The sequence below is a fragment of the Camarhynchus parvulus genome, chromosome 1 (assembly GCF_901933205.1).
Source record: "Camarhynchus parvulus chromosome 1, STF_HiC, whole genome shotgun sequence".
NCBI lineage: Eukaryota > Metazoa > Chordata > Aves > Passeriformes > Thraupidae > Camarhynchus > Camarhynchus parvulus.
This window is the reverse complement of record NC_044571.1, coordinates 51,442,807-51,448,806: the sequence shown is the minus strand read 5'-3', so window position 1 is coordinate 51,448,806 and position 6,000 is coordinate 51,442,807. Positions and strand designations below refer to the sequence as shown.

Here is a 6,000-nt window from a genome sequence, read left to right as displayed (position 1 = left end):
ACAGTTCCTCTCCACTATATATGCAATAAAGGCCATAAAAATACTAAAGACCATTCTAAGGTTTATTACACGAAGGACACATAATGACTATTGAAAAGAAAGTTGGGGGAAAAAAAGAAACAAAAGAATAAAGCACCTTTCAGAACTGTTTGGGGCACAAGACATGTAAGAACTGTACATGTAGAGCTGTTTCAATAGATCCAGAATACATCAGATTCTGTGCACGTGTAACTCATATGAGCCTATTCAGACAATCAGTTATGTCCAAGATTCATGTGAGTCACTGTAAATGTACAATAGGCACTTTGCATATGTGGAATTGGGCTGCACTGAGCCCAGTTAGCTGGGAATGTTTTGGAAGTGATGTGCACATATCCATCAAGTGAAAACTGCACAGCAATCTCTCATAAAATATGCCAAAACTACTACTACCTGAGCAGAATAAAGGCTCCTAGTAGCAAACAAGTCTGCAGAGGTATGTCATTGGAGGATGACTTGATGAGGATCTATATAAATTATTTTATCCAATTATTTGCACTTTAAAAAAAGCTTTCAGAAGTTTGTACAACCTTTGAAGTCCTTCCTCCATACACATACTATTCAAATCCTGTCCAATAATATGAAAGGCTTCTATGTTTTCTATGTAACAAAAATAGATGTTTTCCAGCTACTTAGCATAAAACAACCCATTAAGAAAGAACTTCTGATTTTACTTTTCACCTTTATAATCCATTAAATGTAATAGCTTTTAATTTACTTTTAAAATTCCTGAGCCTCTCAGGCTGAGTGAAAATATACACCAACAACCAAAGTGTATAAAGGTTATCTTGGTGGTACTGGCTTTATCAAACCTTTAATTTAGCAGATCTTTATAGTATTATTGTCATAGGTCAAAAATTTGACTATTATCTTTTAGGGGTTTGAGAAGTCCTATGTGACGTAGAAAGCATGAACTCAGTATCTTAAGGATTTAAAAACTAATCTATTAAGATTTAATAGATAAGATTTAAGATGTGAATTGAGAATGTAGACTTAAAATGTGTTAACTGCAAATGTACAGGCATGTAGAAACCCATCAAAGTATAATAATATCCTTCTTGTTACATTACAATGCAATATTCAGTCAAATAAATACCTTGTATAAATATCCCTCTGTGAGTATGCATCCATACAAAAATGAACAGATAAAATATGTTTACACAAGCAGCTGGGCAGCAGAACTACCAATGAAAATTACTCTGTATATCAACGGGTAAGTACTCTCCTTAAAAAAGGGCTTTCTCAGAAAACTAACTAAAATTGTAACAGACCAAAACCAGAATTTAAGCAAAGGTCTGGATCACTTGCTTGATGACTGTTAGAGAACAGCTCAGGTTGAAGAGAATTGTGTTGATGCTAAAACTTCTTTTGAGTCTTTCATATTTATAGAAACATATTCATATGTGTTTCTATATTTGTTAAGGTGAATAAGCATGTTATATTTACATTGTGCATGACTTTTAAGAGCATTTACTGCTGATGATACAGAATGAATATCTAACTATATAGGATGACATACTTATAATTAGTTCCCTCTTTGATGCATGAATGCTAAGAGGAAAATCCAAGTCCAACTTCAGAGTATTTAAATTATTTTCCATTTTTAACTGAGGATACTTTGAAATTTTATTACTCTCTTCTATAAAATATTAGCCAAAGGTCTAAGACTGATGTTGTCTCTACAGGGGTACATAAAATAAAAAGAAAGACAAACCTGGGGGCTTTTTCATATGTGGATTTGATAAAATTATACCTTAATTGCTGCTGTCAAGAAGCAGTTATTGTTGATTACCTGAAAATTACTTGTGGAATTTCCATTAATATCATATTTAAAGCTTTTCTGAAAAAAATACTTTAACTTGTTTTTGAGCATGGTGAGTATTTTATATTTTGCCATAGAAAACAGCATGCATATTTCAGCAAGAGAATGTCCTTCCCATAACTTCTCAAATAACATATTCAATTGAAAATGTAAGCATGACATTCAGGCTTCATTTGCTGTTGGCGTCTATCTAAAAAAAACCCAAATTGATGGAGACAGAAAATTCTAATCTGATGCCCTAAGGCCAGATCCAATAAAACACTTAAACATCTAAATTTGGTGCTAAAGCAACAAACTTTTCGGTGGCTGTCCCCCATAAGGGAATCTTGGGCTGAAGTGAGCTGAGTTTTACATTCCTTTGTAGAGTACAGAGTAGGTATTGCTAGGCAGGTACCAGTTAGGGAGTGCTATGAGCAGCCACTGCCTCCAACATCACCCAAAAAAATTGTATGCATCTACCTGGAGCTACTAAGTAGACAAACACTGTCAGCCGGACTGAGCTATAAATTACACCTTGCAGACCCAAAACAACCTGAGTCCAGGTCGTAAGGGCAAAGGGATGATGTTAAAATATACTTCCCTCTTTTACAAAAAGCACAGTGATTAAGGATACTGCTCAGGAAATGTGCTCCACATCTCCACTCCAAGTACAGTGTGTTTGACTTTTAAGCCATTGGTTATTTTGAACTCTCTTTTTTTGAAACACTTCAGATCAATGAGCATAAAGAGGATCAGGATTCAGCAGTCCAGTCTTTTATGTTCTCCACTAGTTCCTCTTTCCTATCCATGCTTAACAGATAACATTACTGAAGAGCTGAATGGGTATTCAGCTCCATAAAAATACCAAAAATCTGCTTCTCAAAGCTTCAGACTGAGAGGTCTGCATGATGTCATATGTAAGCTTAACAGGATAAGTGATGAAATGTACCTCACCAAAACTGAGGGACTAGACTCTTCATGCCACAGAAACTTGAAAATACTTAAAGTCTTCTCTTAACATAGAAAACTGAATTTATCTTTTCTAATATGAATCCTATACTTCACATAAGCCCTTCTTGTTAAATCTGACTCAATAAAACCAAATGAGCATCATCAAGGAGTCCATACTTATAGATTGCAAAATTAGATGCTTGGTTTTGGCTGTCAAGCACTTGAGCTAACATTGTGTACTTGAACTTACCTCATTCTTCCCAGGACCATTTGCCGTTCTACAGCCTGCTTTCAGTAAAATTGGAAATGCTGCTGTCTTCTAATAAGGAAAAAACTTTGGAAATCTAGGGTAATTGATCTCTTGTGATAGAGATGATATCTTGAGTTATGTAGGACCTGTGAGGCAGAAGTGCTCTGCTGCGCTCCCTAGCCCAGACTGGGAACCTCACTGGACCACAACATAGCTTTAGCAAACCTAAGTATGCTTCTTATGGAACTTAGGGAATGAGTGGAACTTCAGACCTGTACACTGGGTCTTGACCCAGCATGAAGCTAGGATGCAGCCAAGCTGCACACCTGGATTAAGCAGCTGGAAAATGTCCCCAACACCCATGTTTCATTTTAACAATAAAAATTTTAACATTGACAACAGAAACTCTTCCAGTTTTCCTGCAACAAATAACCATCCAGAGCCTGACGTGCACTTTCTAATTTTAACAGACAGATCTGTAGATCCTTATTTGATGGTTGGTGTCATAATAATAACCTGACCCAATGGAAGGTAAGGTCACTCAGAGCTCCACACATCAGAACCTGAAAATATATTTTGAAGGCAGTCTAAGGCAAATAAAAATAAAAACCCCGAAATACAGACAAACAAACAAATTAAAAACTCCAAACAACCAAACAAAAAAACAAACAAAAAATAAACAACCCCCCAAAAAACTAAAAAACAACAACAAAAAAAGAAAAGAAAAGAAAACAAAACAAAAAAACCAAAAAACCAAAAAACCCAAAAAAACCATAAAAACAAACAAACAAACAAAAACAAAACCCCCACAAAACTACACAAGTGCTTTACTGGTAGCTTTAACCATTCTAATAAAAAACCCTAATTTTTTGTCATTAATAATAATTCTTGCTAGATTTTTAATAGAAATACATATGATCGTTTAAAGACTTATTCAGTTTGCCAATGCCAATGAACTGTTTCTAAATACATTACACCTTATTGTGTGGACTGGTCAAATTAGATAATTTGTACTTTGTTTCTAACAGGTAAATGGCATTTTTCTCCCACATCCAGCTCACAGATCAGGTCAAACAAATGGTTCACCCCTCTGACAAAAGATTTGGTATGCTGATCAGTTAGCTCTGTTATTACTTTGTTGCCCCTTCAAATTATCTGTTGACTGTAAATAACTCTCCCTGATCTCAGATAACTTCAGAGATTTTTCATCTTTTCCTGTTTTTTAATGGAACAGAGGACAAAAAGAGAAAAGACAGGGCCTTCCTTACTAGGAAGGATTTTCTAGGTTCTCCCAGGTTCTATTAAAAGACATTTCAGTTGCACCTAGTATATTTCTGCCAACAAAAGTCTTAGAAGAAAACACATTAATTTTTAAATGGTTCATGATACTTATTTAGAACTTTTGATTTCTTCTTTCATTTTCTTTCTCCTCCTTTCCTTGCCTTGCCTTGCCTTGCCTTGCCTTGCCTTGCCTTGCCTTCCCTTCCCTTCCCTTCCCTTCCCTTTCCCTTCCCTTCCCTTCCCTTCCCTTCCCTTCCCGTTCCCGTTCCTTCTCAGCTGATGAAGGTGATGGCATTTTAACAACAAAAGTACCACCACCTGCATGTGTGTTTGCATTTTTAAATATGGTCACAGTCTGAGTGATTTCCTGGGGTAAAACAGTTTCAAAACCTGATTGCAAGCTCACAGCAACAAAACTAGATAATTACTATCTCCACAAATATCTGTAAGTCAAATCACTTGTTTTAATACAGATTAGATTAGTACTAAAGCTACAAGATTGATATGAGAGACATGATAAATGTAGTCATGACAGAAAACAATTTTTAATTTAGTAACCCCTATCAATCTAGATAGCCCATGAATATTTACCATTAATTCTGTAGGATGGAACAAAGCAGGGAAAAAAAAAAAAAAAAAAAAAAAAAAAAAGAAAAAAAAGGTGGTTTGACCTAAACAGAACTGAGGAATAAAGAGAATTCTCAGCAGTTTTACTGAGAACAGATCTTGCAAAGACTGGGAAAACGCATTTGGGATAGCATAATTAAAAAACCCTTTAAGAAACTCAATGACATGCAAAAGTATTGGCGTTCTTAATAGGTACTTCTCTTTGCAGAACTTACCAGTCAGATTACAGTTAAACAAGTAACTTCAAAGGCTGAAATAAAATCATTTATGGAAATTCAAAACAAACCTATTTGATCACATCATACTTCACAGCAGGGATACAATTTGCAGAGGCTGAGTGAGGGCATAGTGTAAGCAAAAACAGGTTGTGTGTGCAATGAACCAAACTAAATGGTTTATATAAAAGAAATGTTGTTTCCATTAATTTTTCTGGTAATCTTATTAAAAATGCCACCTGTCCAGAACAGAATTGTCCAGAATTCCTTTTCATATTTCAGTGTTCAAACACGAGACAGAGGAGGTATCACCTTATAGCTATTAAAATATGCCACAAAATGTCTTATTCTGAAATCTTCATAGCTACAGCAGTTTCTCTACCTCTGTTTCAACATTTGGTTATTGTACCTTTTACTTTTTCTCTTGTTGTGCTCAAACAACTGACTTTTCTGATAAGCTTAAAGAATTTTTTTTTAAAGCATGCATTGCTTTTTAAGCCTCTCTTTAAAAAAAAATGTTTCCAGTCTATAAGACTTAAAATTCATATATATTAAGCAAATAAAACATATTTGCATAAATGCACCTTTCAAAATTCCAACACCACCCCACCAAAATCCCCTGTAAGAGCCCTGAACAGGAACTTGACTTTGAATACCAGCAGAGATGAAATGGTGTCATAATCAGCATAAGTGCATGTGGACTATTCACCTAGATCAAACACTTTGGTCATATACTCAATTAAATTTAAATCCCATTATATAATGTATACCAGCCTCATTTTATGCAATTCCCTAATTTAATGGCTTGGAATTAGCCTTTTTCATTTTTGCACACA

At 35.0% G+C, this 6,000-nt stretch overlaps 1 protein-coding gene across 8 annotated transcripts in view; it reads right to left on the bottom strand.

Moving 5' to 3' along the window:
• The window catches only part of DACH1 (dachshund family transcription factor 1), a 354,099-nt gene that overhangs the window by 95,109 nt on the left and 252,990 nt on the right, over positions 1 to 6,000 (bottom strand). The gene's annotated exons all lie outside the window — the stretch shown is intronic.